This window comes from Bombina bombina, chromosome 3, assembly GCF_027579735.1.
Source record: "Bombina bombina isolate aBomBom1 chromosome 3, aBomBom1.pri, whole genome shotgun sequence".
Classification (NCBI taxonomy): domain Eukaryota; kingdom Metazoa; phylum Chordata; class Amphibia; order Anura; family Bombinatoridae; genus Bombina; species Bombina bombina.
The window spans coordinates 299,233,157-299,255,784 of NC_069501.1; the positions used below are offsets into that span (position 1 = coordinate 299,233,157).

General features: G+C 36.1%; 1 protein-coding gene across 1 annotated transcript in view; it reads left to right on the forward strand.

The window, feature by feature from the left end:
• Positions 1 to 2,217: 2,217 nt before the first annotated feature.
• SMPX (small muscle protein X-linked) overlaps positions 2,218 to 22,628 on the forward strand; it is a 200,537-nt gene continuing 180,126 nt past the window's right edge. The window contains exon 1 of the mRNA XM_053706377.1: positions 2,218 to 2,474. The gene's annotated coding sequence lies outside the window, so the exon portion shown is untranslated. The remainder of the gene's footprint in view (positions 2,475 to 22,628) is intronic.

Genomic DNA, 22,628 nt, shown 5'->3' on the forward strand with positions numbered 1-22,628 from the left:
GCTCGCGTGGATCTGCAGTATGTAAGGTCTGTGGAACCTATAGGGTGATGCAATGTTGCGATCATTATTTACAATGGAATGGCACGGACTCACTAAGGCAGTTTAGGCAGTTAGAAATGGCGCGTCTGCATGGCGCAGATACACAGAGGTCTGATGTTGCGCTGCCAAAAACAAGTTTATTCTTCCTTTGTCTGCTCCGATATCAGGGAGGATGTTGTCACCACCTTTCTCCTTTATAAAAAAATATAATTTAACAGATTTATGCCATGTTATGAAGCTGTATTGTCTTTTAGGACTAGGAGCTCATCTAAATCAAAGTCATCCGCCTTTGTGGCCAAGCTCCGCCCCCCTCATTTTCCTTTCTTTTTTATCTATCCATCCCCAAGTAACTACCATTCTCCAGTCTCACCTCCTACCTTGTTCCAATATATATGCTCTCCTATAACCAGGACCAATTGGATCTAAAATAAAAAAACTAATATATAAAGAATACATCTTTATGTTCTTTTGCATTTTTACCATATCTGGCTTTGGGTTGACAGAAAAAGTACCTGCTGTCAATCTAGAGATGGTAATAGGTAATGTAAAGGAGCCCACTCTTGGAGGGCTGGAAGTCAGGGGATGTGGGAGAAAATAAGTAGATTTCAGGCACAAAAGTGCTTTATTTATGCTCTCAAACTAACCCACTATAAAGAGAGAGTTTTAGTTGGATGTGCCTTTGGGTCATTAGTAACAAGGATGGATGGTTATGGCTGGTGGTCCCGCTGGTGTTTTCTTTTTGGTTAGTGGATTGGTCACGTTGGTTGGAGCAGTGCAAATACATAAGGAATTCAACATGGCATTATTTTGGTGGGACATTCCAGAGGTGGGGCTTTGAGTTTGAAGTGATGGTATTTTGGTATGAACGATTAATTTGAATAGGGGTGTGTGGAGGATTAATGCTTATGTCAGCATAGCATGAGTGTGTACATTCAAACATAACATTTTATAGTAGAGGTTAATCTTTATATTAGTGGGTAATCATTTTTTTTAACATTTTCTTAAAATAATGCTTTGCAACAGCCCATAAGTGGCTGTAAAGTTCAAGCCTTCAGGATCCATTTTTGGTGAGAAGCCCTAGAAACATTATTTATATATCTTAAAATGTAATTTCCTTACTCAAAAAAGGCATCAGTGCCCAAAATGTATTTGTTTTAATGTACTTTGTTACATGGAATAAATTGTAGTCAATTATTAGTTACTTCCATATGCCTTTTAACAATTTTGTGGGAGTGGTCTCTGAACACAAAAAACATATTCACAGCCCCTATTTTATTTGTTCCATTTGTATATTTAATATATTAAAAAAAATAATAATAATAAAAAATATATACAGTATATGTGTATATATATATATATATATATATATATATATATATATATATATATATATATATATATAAAGGATGCACTACATGATATTTTTTAAAAGGGATATGAAAACTAATTTTTTTCTTTCATGATTCAGATAGAGCATACAATTTTTAACAACTTTCCAGTTTACTTCTATTATCTAATATTTTTAATTCTCTTGGTATCCTTTGTTGAAAAGCATATCTAGATAGGCTCAGGAGTTTGGAGCTAACTGCTGATTGATGCCTGAACTTGTATGCCCATTTTCATTGGCTTACAAATGTGCTCAGGTAGCTCCCAGGAGTGCATTGCTGCTTCATCAATAAAAGATACCAAGCAAAATTAATAACAAAAGTAAATTGGAATGTTGTTTAAAAATGTAAAATCTATCTGAATCATAAAAGAACATTTTTGGGTTTCATGTCCCTTAAAACACAAAACTGGTATAGTGCTAATAAAATGTAATGTCTCCCTGGTTCAGTTCAGTATATTTACAGGTAGAAGGCTAATGTTTACTGAGCAACTTTTAATATATTTTACATATACTCCATCATAGCATTGCTTGTTTGAGGGCAGTGACATACACACAAATAAGTTTGTAAGCCTTTGTTATTTGTTTGCTTTTGTTTGACTGGAAACAGGAGCCATTGTCAACACTACAGAGACCAGGTGAAACAGACAAGGCACTGACAGCGTGTGCTCTCTGCTGCTTGCCCAGTGAGGTGTGTTTAGAAACACAAGCCTTTTTTTTCCGTGCCTCAATCTTAATCTTACAGGGACGTAGTTAGCAAATGCAACACGCTCTATATTTAGGAAGAACAACTCAGTGCTATGAAAGGAATCCCTTTTACACTTAAGCTACCAAACTGAGTTTATCTCTGAGCCCTGAGGCTCAGAGACACAAGCTCTCCAGAAATATATCAGCTGCACTAAAAGAATCCCTGGCAAGATCCCTACCAGTAAGGAAAAAGAGGAAAGATAGGAGAGAGCTTGCTACTTGCTACAGGCTGCCTTCTTTTGGCTCAGTCCTTTACCCTGGATTGCCCTTTGAAAAAAAATCAATAAAAAAAGAAAGAAGCAAGGTAAGTGGGATGTGCTTGTGACATTTTATAATTGTTATTTATATTTTTTGTGGGGAAAAATACCAGTATATATTTAACTCAGTTTACTTCATTCATATTATTTTTACTTGTTTTTTAAAGTTGGTGCTTGGATTGTCCTGACTCTCACTTATTTCTAAATAAACACAGTCTATATCATATATATATACACACACATATATATATATATATATATATATATATATATATATATATCCAGTATATATATATATATATATATATATAAAAATAAATCATTTTGATGGTCCTACTGTAAAATTATTATTTTTTTTGCAAACAGGGGAAAGCATTTACATTGTATTCTGTTAGCCATCATACCTGACACAGAGTTAATAAGTAATTGTAAAGTGGCAGGAGTTGTGCGTTATAAAAGGGTAAACTCAGATTAAGTACGTATCCAAGTAGAATAAGTAGGTCATTTATTCCCATAATGAAAACATTGTAATAGTTCTAAACCATACGATTAATTATATTCTTTTTATAACTTGTTTTAGTGTTTGACGGTGCATTTTCTTCAATTCATAGAGTAACTATGGTCTGTTTGTAAATACATAGCAATGACCATCATAAAAAGTACTGCAAATTGCTGATCTACCATCTGGCAGCAGAGATAAAACAAGTACATGATTAATACTTTAGGGATCGACACTGCAGATCATGTGGACTGGAAAATGATCTCATGATATAATTTTGGTATGCTGACTCAATTAACAGGCCTCAAAACTGTGATTTCTTCTTTTACAATTAAACTCTGCCATTAAGACACTTTCTAATGTTTAAAAAATATATGTATTTACTTCTCTTACATTCCCAGTGTCAGTAGCGCTCAGGTACAATGCATTGCTGTGACTTGCGCCAGTGGGTGTCATGGCACTTTTGTCCTGTGTTCACCATGAGTGCCTGTGACATCACATGCAAAGTATTCCGCACTCATACATGCGTGGAGTAAAAAATGTGTCCACAGTGCTTAAAGGGTTAGGAAATTCAACATTAAACTTGCATTATTCAGATAGAGCATGTCATTTTAAGACACTTTTAAATTCACTTCTATTTTCAAATGTGCTTCGTTTTCTTGGTATCCCTTGTTGAAAATGAATATGGACATATCCTACACTAGTGGGAGCTAGCTGCTGATTGCTGCCTGCACACATGTGTCCCTTGTGATTGGCTAACTAAATATGTTGTTCGGCTAGCTGCCAGTAGTGCAATGCTGTTCCTTCAGCAAAGGATAACAAAAGAATGAAGCACATTTGATAATAGAAGTAAATTCTTTTAAGTAAATTGTTTAATATTGTATGTCCTATCCAAATTGTGACAGAAAATGTTGTGGTTTTCTATCACTTCTAACTTATAAAAAAACATAATATGATAAGGAAGATCAGGGCATGATAATAAAAAGCACTATTTGCTGTAGAATATTATTATTTATCCAGCCATCCTTATCAATCAGAAATTAGTCAACACTGCTCTAAAAATTGTAGGTAATTGAATACTCTGGAAACAACAATGTCATGTTTTATTTTATAGAACATATAAAGTTTTATTTGATTTAACAAGGCAACAGAAAAATACTATTTTGTGTTGTGTTTGCTTTGATTTTTCTTCTATAATGAACTATACTAGAACAGGGTTTGAAAATAAGCTCTGGTGCTTGGTAAAATGACCAGGCTGGGGAGAGCCACATATTTTGCCTTTGTGACAAGTACTATTGGCACAGCAACACATAATTTCCACCAAGTCACAGCACAGATAGCCAACGTATTTCATCTCTTTGGTGCAGAAGACAACAGGGACATGTTCTCCACTTTGCTTCTCCCTACCATACTCTATATGGACCCACCTCTTTATTCTGTATTGGCAGGACAATTTCCTGCATGCTGAATACATTGCATGGTAGGTGATCTTCCCTCAAACAATGAAGAAGTTTCAACAAATTGTACATGGTTCCCATATTGCAGGCCACACAATTAGAAGAACATGTGACCAATTGTTTGAAAGAGGGGGCTCTACCCTGAAGATTCATCATCAAAATACGTTCTTATCCCTCTGTGAAATCAGAATGTTGTGTACTTAGACAATATAACCATATTAGAATTTTAAAAAAAATGGAAGTCCAGAAAATAATTGATTTGCTGCTTAAACATTTCACACCCCAGTACTGATGCCCTTTTGGTTATCTGTGTTTCCCACATAAATCATAACCTTTTTCATGCAGACGAAGTACTACATTTAAAAAAAAGCAAATTTAGAAATATCCAAATATGGAAAAAAATGTCAACATACAAAATGCAAAACTATTATATGTATGAATGTTTCATTTTCAATAGTGTACATTGTAAAGAATATCATGGGAGTAATTATTTCCAAAATCTGTCAAACACACATTTCAGCGTTCCACTTTTAAACACCATCAATAAAACACCAACATTTAGGATTTTATAAAAATGTCATTCAGATAAAACACATTGTTTTATGTCACCTTACAGAAAATTTGTAATAATAAAATATCTAGCCATAAAAAAATTAGATACATTTTAAAACTACACAAAACTCTAATAATACAGAAGGGTGATAACAAACTTAGACAATGTATTTATGCTCCAATCCCTGCCCAAACTCTCTTAGTTTAAAAAAAAAATATTTTAAAAATCACCAAGCATAGAGTTCTATATACTATGTATTTAGATATGTGTATTTTTGTAAACAAAACAAGGATCTATGAACTACAGGTGGCCCTCGTTTTACAACGGTTCAATTTACACCGTTTCAGAATAACAACCTTTTTTTTCAGTCACGTGACTGCTATTGAAAAGCATTGAGAAGCAGTGCATTTATTAAAATAGCCAGTAGGTGGAGCTGTCCGCTTGTGTTGCAGCAAAGCCAAGCAAGCTGAAATTAATCAGTTTAACCAGACCTGAGCTATCGAGCAGATTTCAAAGGAACAAGATCTTCCTGTCTATAAATCAGTCCAGTTTGGAATGCATAGAAAGAACTGTTTTCAGAAAAATGCAAGTGAAGTCTGTGTTGTGTGATTATTTTATTAGGTTTATAATGCTGTTTAGCATTTAAAGTCTTCATTTCAAAGCTTTAAAAATAATGTATTAGGTGTTACTTATGACAATTTTGAGAGGGGCCTGGAACCTATCTCCCTCACTTCCCATTGACTTACATTATAAACTGGATTTCAATTTACAACGGTTTCGATTTACAACCATTCCTTCTGGAACCTAACCCCGGCATAAACTGAGGGCTACCTGTATATCACAAGCAAAAAAACAAGAGGAGGTTAGTGGTTGTTACAAGGTGACTATCACTTGACAGCTATAGGGATCCAAAAACTCATAATTTAATGGTGGTATAGTAAGAGGTCTTATATATTTTTATGGGTGGGGTGAGCATGGCCTGTTTAGAGTTGGCAGAACCCTGTAAAACGGAGCAAGTGCTGTGTTTGTCATTGTTATTGCTGAATTGCTGCTTTCCAATAGTAGGTTGCATTTCTCCTTATGTATTTTGGGCAGCACAAATGGAAACCCCACCCCCTTTATTTTGTACCATATGGCTATATCCGATGATCACTGTTGCCCTAGAGATCACATGATAGCTAAGTGAACATATAGGGCCTCTTCTCTTGTAAAACAAAGATAACTTGCCATATATTAGTGCTTATATGGATGTTCTGTGGTTCCTTTTAGAGCTCAAACCACCCTTAAAGTTACCTAGTATACATTTTATTGCAATTCCTATTTCAATCATCTGCTATGTAGAGGGACATACTATCCCTCATTTCAGTTAGGAAAATCGCCTCTTTCCACAATTGGTCTCACGTTCCTTTCTTTTTTATGGTAGGGGCCCCTCTCCCTCATCAAACACTCTACTATCAGCTAGGTGGGGAAGGTAATATCTATTACCACCTGCAAATTAGATTGACACATGACCTATCATTCAGGGTTTAGTCTTTTATATAGTGAATATTAAAGGGACACTAAACACACATTTTTTCTTTCATGATTCAGATAGAGAATACAATTTTAAACAACTTTCCAATGTACTTCTATTATCTAATTTGCTTAAATTTTTAGATATCCTTTGTTGAAGAAAGAGCAATGCACATGGGTGAGCCAATCACATGAGGCTTCTATGTGCAGCAACCAATCAGCCGCTACTGAGCCTATCTAGATATGCTTTTCAGCAAAGAATATCAAGAGAATGAAGCAAATTAGATAATAGAAGTAAATTAGAAAGTTGTTTAAAACTGCATGCTCTTTCTAAATCATGAAAGAAAAAAAAAAATTGGGTTTAATGTCCCTTTAATATGAGGGTCACTTATTGTTTCCCTCTCCAGATTTAGTAATTCTAATTGTGAGTCATTTTTTAACTCAGTGATTCTAGTTCACTCTCAGTGGGATTTTCTTGATGGTTATACATCACAATAAAAAGCAGAATAGTGACAGTTCTGGATTTACAGGAGTGTATGCTATTATGGCAACTCAATCCAATGTCAGATCAATGCAGGTCTTACAGAAAAATTGAGTGATGCCACTTATAATTAGATGAGCATGTCAACATTTAAAGCTGTTGAATATCTACAAGCAAAGTCCTTGTGAAAATTACAGAGAGCTTCATGTGAGATGTTTACTCTCTTTAAACACATTTGTATTTACTTGTTACAAAATATAGGTACTCAATACAGGATTTATAAATATTAAATACAATGTGGAATTGAGCACACTAAAATGCATACATGATTTAATATTGCTGCACGGTAGTTTAAATGGAACTTTCTCTTATAAAACATTTAATTAAGGAAGAACAGAATACATTGAAAATTGTAATGTAAAACAGCAGTTTTAAAAGTTGTAAAATATTTATTATGCATGCAGATAATTTGCAAAGCAGTAATACAAAATGACTTGGTGTCACTTTAAACTCCAACGTAATTATTTGCAATTCAGATAATTTTGGGTGTACTTATTTTTAATGGATACATTCCAGGTTATTAGGATAAGAAGTAGAATTCTGGTCACACTTCTGTGCCACTTGGTTTTGCAGTTGCCGCACATAGCATTTCTACTTTGTTTATTATTTGTTAAGATTCTTCCTTTATAGTTTTATTGCACCTGGTCAGTTTTTAATGGTAAATTAGGCATTGCTAAACTCTGCTAATTAACAAAGTCCATTTGAATGCAGGTTCATAGGGGATTTTATTATACAGTTAAAGTGTTAGGTTGCCAGTGCAAGAAACTAAAGATTCTATTATATTTTTTCTACACATCAGGGGGTCGATCCGATATAAAGCGTCGCCCGCAAAAGCCGGCGACGCCAATATTTGCGCGGATTTGGTATCACATATACGGCGTAACCTAGAAGTTACGCGCGTATATTTCTGCCGTCGCCCGCAGTTTTTTGGGCCATAGGCAGGTATACCAAACCCGCGCAGTTTGGTATCCAATATGCAGCGTAAGGACTTACGTGGCGAAAATGGAGAAAACTTACTCCATTTTCACCTCGCCACAAAAAGCAGCCGTAAGAAGCCTTACGCTGACTATTGGAGCCCCGTAACTCCCTAAACTAACTAGAAAATAAACCTAACACCTAACGCATGCGCAATGTCTATCTCCCTGTCAACCGCGATCTGCTAAAATAAACCTAACACCTAACGCATGCGCAATGTCTATCTACCTGTCAACCGCGATCCCCCCCCCCGAAATCCCTAATAAAGTTATTACCCCCCTAAACCGCCGCTCCCGGACCCCGCCGCCATCTACATAAACTAACCCCCTACTGTGAGCCTCTAAAACCGCCGCCATCTACCTTATCTATCCCCTAATCTGACCCCTTACACCACCGCCACCTATATAAAAATGATTAACCCCTAATGTAAGCCCCTTACACCGCCGCCATCTCTATTAAAATGATTAACCCCTAATTTAATCTACCTACCCCGCCGCCAGCTATATTATCTATATTAACCCTAAGTATATTATAGTTAATATAGGTATTACATTATATATATTAACTATATTAACCCTAATTATATTAGGGTTAATATAGTTAATATAGTTACTATAGTATTTATATTAACTATATTAACTCTATCTAACCCTAACTAAATTTATATTAAATTAATCTAATTAATTTATAAACTAAAATGTTCCTATTTAAATCTAAATACTTACCTATAAAATAAACCCTAAGATAGCTACAATATAATTAATAATTACATTGTAGCTATGTTAGGGTTAATATTTATTTTACAGGTAAATTGTTAATTATTTTAACTAGGTATAATAGATATTAAATAGTTATTAACTATTTAATATCTACCTAGTTAAAATAATTACCCAATTACCTGTAAAATAAATCCTAACCTAAGTTACAAATACACCTACACTATCAATAAATTTAATAAACTACTAACATCTATCTAAAAATACAATTAAATTAACTAAACTAAATTACAAAAAAAAACAAACACTAAATTACAAAAAATAAAAAAAAGATTACAAGATATTTAAGCTAATTACACCTATTCTAAGCCCCCTAATAAAATAATAAACCCCCAAAATAAAAAAAATTCCCTGCCCTATTCTAAATTCAACAAATTTCAAAGCTCTTTACCTTACCAGCCCTTAAAAGGGCCTTTTGTGGGGCATGCCCCAAAGAATTCAGCTCTTTTGCATACAAGAAATACAATACCCCCCCCCCCCCATTACAACCCACCACCCACATACCCCTATTCTAAACCCACCCAAACCCCCCTTAAAAAAGCCTAACACTACCCCCCTGAAGATCTCCCTACCTTGTCTTCACCACACCGGGCCGAACTCCTGATCCGATCCGGGCGATGTCTTCCTCCAAGCGGCAAAGAAGAATTCTTCCTCCGGCGATGTCTTCCTCCAAGCGGCAAAGAAGAATTCTTCCTCCGGCGACGTCTTCCTCCAAGCGGCAGCAAAGTCTTCATTCTTCCGGCGGCATCTTCAATCTTCTTTCTTCGCTCCGCCGCTGCGGAGCATCCATCCCGGCCGACTGCTGAACTTGGAATGATGTACCTTTAAATGACGTCATCCAAGATGGCGTCCGCCGAATTCCGATTGGCTGATAGGATTCTATCAGCCAATCGGAATTAAGTTAAAAAATTCTGATTGGCTGATTGAATCAGCCAATCAGATTCAAGTTCAATCCGATTGGCTGATCCAATCAGCCAATCAGATTGAGCTCGCATTCTATTGGCTGATCGGAACAGCCAATAGAATGCGAGCTCAATCCGATTGGCTGATTGGATCAGCCAATCGGATTGAACTTGAATCTGATTGGCTGATTCAATCAGCCAATCAGAATTTTTTAACTTAATTCCTATTGGCTGATAGAATCCTATCAGCCAATCGGAATTCGGCGGACGCCATCTTGGATGACGTCATTTAAAGGTACATCATTCCAAGTTCAGCAGTCGGCCGGGATGGATGCTCCGCGGCGGCGGAGCGAAGAAAGAAGATTGAAGATGCCGCCGGAAGAATGAAGACTTTGCTGCCGCTTGGAGGAAGACGTCGCCGGAGGAAGAATTCTTCTTTGCCGCTTGGAGGAAGACATCGCCGGAGGAAGAATTCTTCTTTGCCGCTTGGAGGAAGACATCGCCCGGATCGGATCAGGAGTTCGGCCCGGTGTGGTGAAGACAAGGTAGGGAGATCTTCAGGGGGGTAGTGTTAGGCTTTTTTAAGGGGGGTTTGGGTGGGTTTAGAATAGGGGTATGTGGGTGGTGGGTTGTAATGGGGGGGGGGTATTGTATTTCTTGTATGCAAAAGAGCTGAATTCTTTGGGGCATGCCCCACAAAAGGCCCTTTTAAGGGCTGGTAAGGTAAAGAGCTTTGAAATTTGTTGAATTTAGAATAGGGCAGGGAATTTTTTTTATTTTGGGGGTTTATTATTTTATTAGGGGGCTTAGAATAGGTGTAATTAGCTTAAATATCTTGTAATCTTTTTTTTATTTTTTGTAATTTAGTGTTTGTTTTTTTTTGTAATTTAGTTTAGTTAATTTAATTGTATTTTTAGATAGATGTTAGTAGTTTATTAAATTTATTGATAGTGTAGGTGTATTTGTAACTTAGGTTAGGATTTATTTTACAGGTAATTGGGTAATTATTTTAACTAGGTAGATATTAAATAGTTAATAACTATTTAATATCTATTATACCTAGTTAAAATAATTAACAATTTACCTGTAAAATAAATATTAACCCTAACATAGCTACAATGTAATTATTAATTATATTGTAGCTATCTTAGGGTTTATTTTATAGGTAAGTATTTAGATTTAAATAGGAACATTTTAGTTTATAAATTAATTAGATTAATTTAATATAAATTTAGTTAGGGTTAGATAGAGTTAATATAGTTAATATAAATACTATAGTAACTATATTAACTATATTAACCCTAATATAATTAGGGTTAATATAGTTAATATATATAATGTAATACCTATATTAACTATAATATACTTAGGGTTAATATAGATAATATAGCTGGCGGCGGGGTAGGTAGATTAAATTAGGGGTTAATCATTTTAATAGAGATGGCGGCGGTGTAAGGGGCTTACATTAGGGGTTAATAATTTTAATATAGATGGCGGCGGTGTTAGGGGCTCACTTTAGGGGGTTATAGATATAATATAGCTGGCGGCGGGGTACGGGAGCGGCGGTTTAGGGGTTAATAACTTTATTAGGTTGCGGCGGGGTACGGGAGCGGCGGTTTAGGGGTTAATAGCATTTTTATTGTTAGGCTAGTGAGGGGGGATAGCGGATAGAGGGTTAGACAGTGCGGGCTATGTTAGGGAGGCGTGTTAGACAGTGCGGGCTATGTTAGGGAGGCGTGTTAGACAGTGCGGGTGTTTTAGACTTTAGTCAGGTTTTATAGGCGCCGGCAGATTCTAACGTGGCGCAAGTCACTGGCGACGCCAGAAATTTGTACTTACGCAGATTTCTGGACATCGCTGGTTTGTCAGACTTACGGCACGTTAGCATCTGACGGCGACCTATATGGGATAGCTCGAGTTGCGAGCTGAAACTGCGGGCGACGCCGGTTCCCTCGCTTGCGCCGCAAACTGCGATCGATATCGGATCGCGCCCAAAGTATATATTTATTCACTTAAAATTTAACTTTTGCTAGTTATAGTTAAAAAAGGCAGCAGAAATAGAAATTGTATCTAGCGTGCCAGAAAAATAGTTAAAAACACAACTCTGTAACTGTGACTTGTATAAAGTACTTCAATGTTGCTGATTTTAGATTGTCTATCACATATCAGGAGGAGGGGGAAAATCAACGATATTAGGTAAATGTAAGAGCCTCTATTTAGAAATTATGTCCTGTATTACCCTATATTAGGGTAGATAAGCCACTTTTTTACACTAAATATGCTATATATCCCTTCCCCATCCTTTCCACAATATGCCCCAAATGTTACAACAACAAATAAAAATATCAAATAGGGGGCGTGTTCAAGGCACGGCCATGTTCAGACGTTAATACCTGTAGCGCTTATGGAATGCTAAAAAATCTATAGACCATGGCACAACCACTCAGCCATCCTTTAATAATATACTAACTATTCAACTGGAGGGACAACCTGGAGTCGGATGATACCACTATCTTTACGATTTGACTGCTAGAAGATCCAAACCGACCAGGATCGCACCCAAAGGTCTGAATCACCTCACTAACACCACCCCCGGTCTTACATCTGGCTGGGTGAATTTATCTCCACGCTGCAGCATAATGGAGGAGCCCTACTTATGCATACTTAAGCTATTGGAAGCAAGGTGGAGGGGAGCTCAGGAGTTTACATCCCATGCAGTTGGGGGGTATATGGATTGGGGGATAACAGTTTTGCTGACTGAACTTACTTTTCCATATAAACTGGGTATCACTGAATCAGTAGCTGGACTTTTACATTTGTGTGAACTGGGCACCTCACTTAAGGGTACAGCCACTCGCTGTCGCATCCAGATTACCTTTAGATCTGGTGTGGGTTAAAGAAACTCTATTACTTATTGTGAAGGGCCTCTCCCCATACTCCTGAACTTGAGCTGCTGTATATATTTCAGACCTTCCCTACTGTTTACCAATACGTGTTATAGGCTCATACCTATTTAGAATATAGCTTGTCATGAGATAGTTTGACGATGCTACATGGTTTTTATATGAGAGTCAAATTGTAGTGATCAACTTTAGAACCTTGCTGTGTTATAAACGCCCACTATATTAGACAACCAACCCCTATTCTACTGTATGAGTGTGTCTAGTTTTCTATTCTGGCTACTTACATACCTAAAGTTTAGACTAAATTATACTGTTTTACTCATGATGGTTCCCCTTTGGGAATATAGATTTTGTACTGCAAAGGGGGGTGAGGTTGTTATGAGCTTTAATGACTGCTTGTCTAGGTTAACTGACATCTGAACCTATTACATGTACTATACTGAAAAGGGGGTCTGAACTAGCTAACCAGCTAATGTACTTGGCTCCTTTTTATTGAATAAGCCACGTTATTGAGACTCAGGCTCTATAAACATGTACACTGTTTTATCTAATTGTTATGTACCATTTAATTTTACTATCACTACCTTAGTCAGATACAATGTCATATTTTCTCATTCCAATTAGCTCACAGTTGTAGATTCAGAACACCAACAAAGATTCCAAATTCTCGTGTACAATCATCTACCCCCACTGTGTTATAACCTGTGGCACAATTAAGACACATGATGACATTAGTCTATATTCCTTGTACATAATTTTATGTGGGACAAGTAGATTAGCTAGACCTCTTTGTCCCTTATAAGTCTTAGGGCTCTCTAGCTCGCTTTACACCCCAATACTCTTTAATTTCCACCTGGCAATGGATTGGGGTATTACTTCTACTTTTGTATTTTTGCGGCTCCTCCTCCATGAAATTCCACTAATTCATACTGCAATTCAGCATTTAGCGTATAAATCTAAGCGGTGCTTACTCGCTGATAAACCCTGCTATTATTTATCATATGGCCCAAGAGTGGCCGCAAATATTACTGTCCTACATTCCGATTGCCTATAACCTAGTGGCCCATGAGTGGTCTTCTAAATGGTCATCCATATAAGCTATTATTGTTATAAAATAGAGATCTCAGAAGCCTTTATTGTGTCATTCATCTTCTTCATATTACTGATAATTGTTATTATCTTGTTGTACTCTGGTCTATATTGTTAATTGGCAACCAATGTATGTTTTTTGCAAGATCTCAATAAAAAATTATTAAATAGTAAAAAATAAAAAAAAATACATAAATTGCCAAACCATAAAAAAAAAAAAAAAATCAAATAGTAGATAGTCTAAAATAAACACGAAGCCCCTGATGCGGTCGTGTTTTACTTATACGCTTCCTCAGAGGTCACCCTAATATAGGGCAATACAGGACACAGTTCCTAAATAGAGGCTCTTATATTTACCTAAAATTGATTTTTCCCCTCCTCCTCATATATGATAGACAGCCTAAAATCAGCAACATTGAAGTACTTTATACAAGTCACAGTTACAGAGTTGTGTTTTTAACTATTTTTCTGGCACGCTAGATACAATTTCTATTTATGCTGCCTTTTTAACTATAACTAGTAAAAGTTCAATTTTAATTGGATAAATATATACTTTATGTGTAGAAAGAACATACTTTTCCCTATTCTCTTAATAGGGTTTTTCCCTTGATTTAAATGTTGTATTATGCTCTAAGCACACTCCCAGCCAGTTACCTCCTTCTATAATATAGACAATAAGGTCAGCTGGGAGACAGACAATAGAATTTTTGCTTTTTCCAGCGAATCTAGGATCACTTCCCTTTGTTTTGTTATATATTCTATTATAATTGTAAAAGCTGAAACTATCATGCGTTCGTTTAAAAAAAAAAAAACTTTATCAATATCAATATCAACAAGTTTTCTAGGAACTTTGTGAGTAGAACTTTGAACTGCAATAATCTACTTACCACATTCTTAATGACTATTTAAGGCAAAGACATTGTCACAATGCTAGATAAGAGCATTTTCCCAGATATCTTTGTTACTCATTGAATATATATATATATATGTGTGTGTGTGTGTGTTGCCTTTTGTTTCAGGATATCCACAAAACAGATAAAAGACAGATTATCAGTTATAGAATAGTAGCATTTTTTTTAATTGTAAATTGTAATATCTTGTGCAGCAAAATATTCTTTACAAAGAAAATATATACAATGTTAAAAGCAGCATCAATGTATTCCCTATATGTATAGGTGCATTTCAGTTTGAAATAGAAGCATTTTTGCAATATATTTCCATTAGTTTTTAATAAAAGTTGTTACTGTTTTCTGCGGCATATGCACATATGCTGTGAGGGCTCATGCACCAGTATTCAAACACCTCACATTCTCCTAGGGTCAGCACTAGCGTGTATGACTCAAATGACATCTTCAGAAGCTATAAAGACCACTGCCAGCTCTCTGAGCAAACAAAACAGTAATAACGTTTAATAGAAACATTTTTGCTAATGAAAATATATATAAAAAAATGCTTCTATTTCAAATTGAAATGCATCTAAATACATTTAATTTTGACCTTTCTATCCCTTTAATGCTTACATAAAAAACTATCATATACTACACACATTTGTATTGTTATATTTATAAGCTTCAAAATGTGTTTTTGTGGTTCATTAAAAGTGTCGTCCTGTCTAAAACTCTAGTATATAAATGATAGATAGCTAAATATATAGATAGTGAGATAGTAAGATAAAGAAGCTAGATACATGTTATTGCAATTGTAATTGTCAGGATACATAGGTTGGAACTTCATTCCAGTAGTAGAAGGAAACATTAGCTTGGATTAGATCTATAAAGTAGATTCACAACTCTATAATTTGATACCAAAATTTCAGCCACTATATCTATATGCCTTTATCTATAACCAGATTCAAATGTGATCACTTGCATATGTTTCAATGGTGCTATATTCTGTGGGTCACAAACTGGCACTTCAGTTCCACAGTCCCGCAGTGCTTCTGTCATGACCTGCCTTGCAAATAGACAAGCTGCTACAACAGTTATCCCGTCTCTGTGCTATGCTCTTTTTACATAATAGCCCACACAATCTCTGTATCTTTTACTCTACAATCTTGGAAACCGTCACTCTATTACAACATTCTTTTTACAGTGCAGCTGATACATCCTGGTTTGCCTTTAAGGTTTTTTATGGTTTTACATTCTTAAAGGGACAGTCTAGTCAAAATTACAATTTTATGATTCAGATAGGGCACGCAACAACTTTCCAATTGACTTTTATCATTAAATCTGCTTTGTTTCCTTGGTGGTATTTTTGAAAAGCTAAACCTAGGTAGGCTCAAACTAATTTCTAAACCATTGAAAACCGCCTCTAAATGTTGGGAAGTATTGGTCTTGTAACAACCCTATACTGTACTCTAGATATTAAAACCCAAAGCCAATTATATATGCTTCCTAATGGTTTAACCAATTTTGGTCTAGATTTCAAGTAGAGCGGTATTCAACGCTCCTGCTCACGCTCTAACTCCTCTAAAAGTAAGCTTTTTGCACGCGTTACAAGTTGAAAGTAAAATGTTTTCACTCTTGCGCTAACCTGATATGTGCAAGAGCCAAAGTTGGAAAACCCCATAGAAGTCAACGGAGCACAACGTGATCACTTATTCGTAAGTACGCTAACTCAACATTAAAATGTGAATATTTCACATTTCAATGTTCTTCACTTAGCAGAATATGTTATATTTATATTTATTCATAAATACATATTTATACATATATCTGATGGTATTTTGCACAAGTATATATATATATATATATATATATATATATGTATGTTTATATATAGGTATAGATATATACAGATATACTCTATATAGCAATATCTATTTAAAAATACTTAGAACATATTCTGCTATATGCAGAACATTGCAATGTGAAATATTTACACTAAATACACAGTATGACAATTTATTATATATAAATATTGCATACATATAATTTTACATGTTTTCAGCTACATGACTGCAAAGGGCTCCAATGCACTTCTATATAAGGATATATATATATCTCTGGGCTTGGATCTCTCACCTGTGATAGACACATGTATATATTTTTTAATATTTCATGGAGGGCCAGAAGCAGTAGCTAGGGCCGACTGAGAATATAAGTGGGTGGCTCAGGGGCAGAGTAAACATTGTCAGGACATTTCATTAAGGACCAGGGGTAAAGTTGTTGGGTGGTACTTGGTTGTATCACAGCAGTTTAGTGGTGGAATCAAGGAGGGTCAAGGGGATGATGGGCAGTTCAGTTGCTGGGTCAGAACTAACTGTCCGTGGTTGAGTTTAGAGGAAAATGCTGGATGGGACAGAGCTCCCAACATAGGACAGTCCCACAAAATGCAGGATAATTGTTATATGTATAAAATAATGATATGTAAATCCAGTAAATCTACATATACACAGAGACCTGAAACATTTGCTCTACATCTACACAGACAATACAGATCTGAGTAACTTGGAGTAAAAATGCAACAGCACATTTTGTTGCAGATGATTATTTGGAATGGTGAACTTGGATGCAGGCAAAAATATAAAAATAACTAGTGTGCCAAAACAAGGCCCAGGCCCTAGGTTAGACTACCAGAATCTAGGCAAGTGAGCCAGTGCTACTGCATCCATAATCAATTATATACCAATTAGTTAATGAATTGGTAAATGAAAACACAAAGGGCCAGATTACAAGTGTAGCACGCAAGTAAAATTAGCTCTCCACTGAGTAATACCAGCACATGCTAATGTGCACTGGTATTACAAGTTAAGCGAAATGCGAACATGAGCTCGCGTTCACATTTCTAGGAAGCATTGCACTCATGAGAGTGTGCTTCCATAGGCTTTCATAGGCACATCGAAGGGGGTAAGTAGCGCAGCGATGGCAGCAAATATAAATATATATGTATATGCTTTTATACATATATATTTGTGTTAATATGTGTATATACACATATTAACACATAAATATATATGTATGTAAGAATATAAATATATATTTACAGGGAACACACAGTTCCCATAGACCGCAATGTAAAGGCACTTTTCAATTTTTTATTTTTTTTTCTAACACCACACACCCGTCAAATTAATCCCCAAAATACGGCCTAGTGCAGTTTATTTTTATTAAAAAATGGTACCTTTTTTTTTAATAAAATACAATACATTGTATTTTTGGGGGTATTTGGGGCATATTTATAAATTTAAATCTGGTTAATTTTATAAGCGCTAATTGCTACCGCGAGCACACGGTAAATAACCAGCCACTTGTAATGGCTGGTTATTTATTGTGCTCTACTTAAATATAAGCCAGATATTTTAGAGCTCCACTTGTAATCTAGTCCAAAAGCTTTTTGTAAAAAGCATGTAAAAATGATAAATTAAGGGCTAGATGACGAGTGAAACAAAAATATTGCAGAGTGTGTTATTGAATTTGGTTCCCTGCAAAGAATCCACACAATTTGCTATTACAATTGGATGGTAAAAAAAGGTTAACCGGAGAATCAGCGCTCATATTACAAGTGATAAATTAAGTGTGTTAAGCACAATACAAAATACAGCTGAAGAATGTTGTGCATTTGGAGACCTAAAGTAAACACATGTAAGTATTTATACAGTATATATATATATATATGGTTTATAACAAGGTGCAGGACTAGGAAGGGCTCATAGGTATATATGCATATGTGTATGTGTATAAATGTATATATACAGTATGTAGGTGTGATAGGTGTATGTGCGTATAATGTACTACTATATTACTACTTCAGGAGGGAATTAGCGTGCCATCACACCAACATCCATTAGATAATACCTCATTTTTTGTACTTCAATTTAATTTAAGCTATGAACACATTGAGGCCTATTTAACAATGCAGATCTGATCCGACAGTGCGGATCAGGTCCGCAAGACCTCGCTGAATGCGGAGAGCAATACACTCTCCGTATTCAGCATTGAGCTGCTGGTGCAAGAGCTGCTGGTGCAACGCCGCCCCCTGCAGACTCACGGCCAATGGGCAGCCAGCAGGGAGGTGTCAATCAACCTGATCGTACTCGATCGGGTTGAATTGTGGCGATTCCTGTCCGCCTGCTCAGAGCAGGCGGACAGGGTTATGGAGCAGCAGTCTTTAGACCACTGCTTTATAACTGCTGTTTCTGGCGAGTCTGAAGACTCGCCAGAAACACGGCCCTTCAAGCTCCATACGGAGCTTGATAAATGGGCCTCCTTAAACAGTCTTTTCTAAGGCTTTGTATTAGCTCCTTAAAAATAAAATAGGAAATAGTGAAATAATATATCCACTGGCAAGTTTTCAAGTTGTACTGTACAGCTAACCAGCAAAATATAATTTTCATCATCTAAAGACAATGCTAGAATAGAATCTAACATTAGACGACAAATTGGGTTTCCAAGAAACCTTCTGATCAGATGCATGAAGTTATTCACGTGGGTTGTACAGCTGGCGTACACAATTAAAAAGTTCACATGTGAAAGATTATAACCTGCTAACAATTGCCCATTCTTTAAAATACAAACAAGATCTCATGAGTAAATAGCGAGAGAAGTAATGAATCAATTAATTATTGACATTAACTGGAAAAGATCTGTTACAGAAGCTTATCTTTTATCCCTGCTACAAAAAATGCTTATAGTATTGATATCACTTTTGTGTTCCAAACAGACCTTACAGACCACTTAGTTATCCAATAAGCTAAAATTAATGTGGATATAAATAAGAATAGAAATAAGAGAAAAATAAAAAGTGTAATATAAAATTGTTCACCATTACTATGGCATGTTTGTGACGTACAAGGTTAACCAACCCTACCACAGTCACCAGTTTGGCACATAAAGGGTTAACGTACCCTTTCCACCTTAGCCACCCATTTAAGGTCAGCCTGTGACTTAGTTCAGTGAGTGCAGGGGTTAACAAACACTCTCTGTTCTGTACTAAGTCTAGCATAAGAAATATCTTAAAGGCATAATATATAGATTTTTTTTTTATTTGATTCAGCTCTAGCCCTTAATTGACCTCCATTTTTTCATAGGGTCTTCATAGGGACTCTTTTACCCTTTGACATCTCTGCAGGAAAGATCACTTTAGTTAGAAGACTTAATTGCCCTCCTGTATGCTGTTGAACCAGATGCAGGTAGTAAAAATCAGTGATCCCATAAGTTTGACTTTTAGAGTTCTGGGCAATTTTTAAAAAGCTGTAACTAGCAGAGAAGAAAAAGCAAAGAAAGAAAAAATTTACCTCATTCATCCTAAAATCATGTGGTCTTTATGAAACTATTGTTTTCTAAGTTATATTTATTGTACATATTAAAGGAACCTTATTATGACAATAACATGTTTAATTAAATTGTTAGAACATGTCATTTTTGCATTACACATCCTAGCTAACTAGTAAAATCCTTCTCTGGAGCCACAAGCATAAAACACAGTCTATGAGGCCCATTTATCAATCTCCGAATGGAGCTTGTGGGCCCGTGTTTCTGGCGAGTCTTCAGACTCGCCAGAAACAGCAGTTATGAAGCAGAGGTCTAAAGACCGCTGCTCCATAACCCTGTTGCCACAATTCGAGTCTGCAGGAGGCGGCGTTGCACCAGCAGCTCTTATGAGCTGCTGGTGCAAAGCTGAATACGGAGAGCGTATTGCTCTCAGCATTCAGCGATGTCTGTCGGACCTGATCTGCACTGTCGGATCAGGTCCGACAAACATTTGATAATTCGGCCTCTATGGGGTGGATTTATTAAGCAGCAGATGCTGCTTTCTATGCCTATCGTTTCAGGCTCGCCTGAAATAGAAGTTAAGAAGCAGCGCACTGAAATCATCTCGATCAGATACGATCGGGATGATTGACGGCCCCTGCTAGCAGCCGATTGACCACGAGTGTGCAGGGGGCGGCATTGCACAAACATTTCACAAGAAATGCTTGTGCAAAGTTAAAAGCCAACCCCTATATATGTCTTTTAAAGTACAAGTAAAAACAAATAGAATTGTATTATCAACAAGTATATAATAGAAAGACAACACAATAGCATTTTTTTTCTGAAAAATTAAAAAAATGTACTTCAGTTTGCTGGCCCGTACCATGTGACAGTAGTCAGCCAATTAAAAACTCATATAAGTATAGACTGTGAACTCTTGCACATGCTCAGCAATAGCAGATGCCTCAGAAAGACTGTGCAGATTTTAACCACTCTAAGACACGTCCGCACCCTGAATGTCGCGTATCCTTGAGGTTTATTTTTGACCTGTTATAGTGTGTGTCTAGCCAAAAGCGGTGAGACACACTATTACAACATACTTTACTTCATCAGACTATAGTGCACTCTCACCCTTGTTACTGATAGCTATTTAACCCCTTCAAAGGAAAAAACAGATGTACTCTGTACATTGGCTGTTGTTAAAGGGACAGTCTAGTCAAAATTAAACTTTCATGATTCAGATAGGGCATGCAATGTTAAACAACTTTGCAATTTACTTTATCTTTTTATCATCAAATTTTGTTTTGTTCTCTTGGTATTCTTTGTTGAAAGCTAAACCTAGGTTGGCTCATATGCTAAATTGTAAGCCTTTGAAAGCCGCCTTTTATCTCAGTGGATTTTTAAAGATGTTTTACAGCTAGACAATGTTAGTTTATGTGTGCTATATAAATAACATTGTGCTCACTCCCCTAGCATTACCTAGGAGTCAGCACTGATTGACTAAAATGCAAGCCTGTCAAAAGAACTGAAATAAGGGGACAGTCTGCAGAGGCTTAGATACAAGGTTATCACAGAGGTAAAAGGTGTATTAACATAACCGTGTTGGTTATGCAAAACTGGGGAATGGGTAATAAAGGGATTATCTATTTTTTTAAAGAATAAAAATTTTGGAGTAGACTCTCCCTTTAGGGGGTTAATAATAGAAGTGAAATGGAAAGTTTTTTTAACAATCTGTGCTCTACTTAAATCATGAACGTTTAATGTTGACTTTAGTGTCCCTGGTACATGGTACAGTTTAAGGGCTAGCTTACAAGTGGAGCGGTATTTAACACTCCTGTTTGAGTGTTAACTCTGCTAGAAGTAAGCTTTTTTGCTCCATTGACTTCTATGGGGGAATACATTATCGCACGCGTAATATTCTAAGTTCGGCTTTTTACGCACGTCAGGTTTACTTTCAAGTTGTAATAGGAGCGCTACCTGATGTGCGTAAAAAGCAGAACTTAGAATATTGTGCGTGCGATAACGTATTCCCCCATAGAAGTCAATGGAGCAAAAAAAGTGGGGGAAAAACTAACACCTGCTCACGTGCAAACCCAATCGCATTAACCCGACATGAAAATATTAATATTTCACATTCCAATGTTCTTCAATAGCAGCATATGTTCTATTTATTCATAAATACAATCACAATTACTTTCAACTTGTAATATGAGTGAAAACCAGATGCGCACAAATACCCGTGATAAACCCCTTTTTCGCTTGCGAAAAAAAAAAGTGAATTAACTGTTCTAGAGGTTATATACATGGCTTGAAATTTCCACAATGAAGACATTGAAATGAAAATTCAAACATGTGATCATAGTTTCTTGATCAGGGCTTATCATGTCTGTCAACCAAGCTAAACATAGCACCAGAGTCTCACAGCTGTGCATCCTTCTGCACACTCCAAATAATTATTTTTAGCAGATGATAACTTTTTACGTCTTTGTATGAAGAGACACTGCAAGAGTGCCCTACTCTTAAAGATTATATATATATATATATATATATATATATATATATATATATATATATGTGTGTGTGTGTGTGTGTGTGTGTGTGTCTGTACTTTTATCAGGCTAATAATATTTTCCCTTTTAATTACTTTACTTTTAGACAAGACTTTCTACTTGTATTGATAATGCAAAAGTAGAATTTAGTGACGTAACATACGATCCTCCGGACTCTGTCCGACACAGATCGATGCTTACGTCACTACAGATGTTCCGAGCGCAAGTTCGGCACTATCTGACTAATTTTGCTT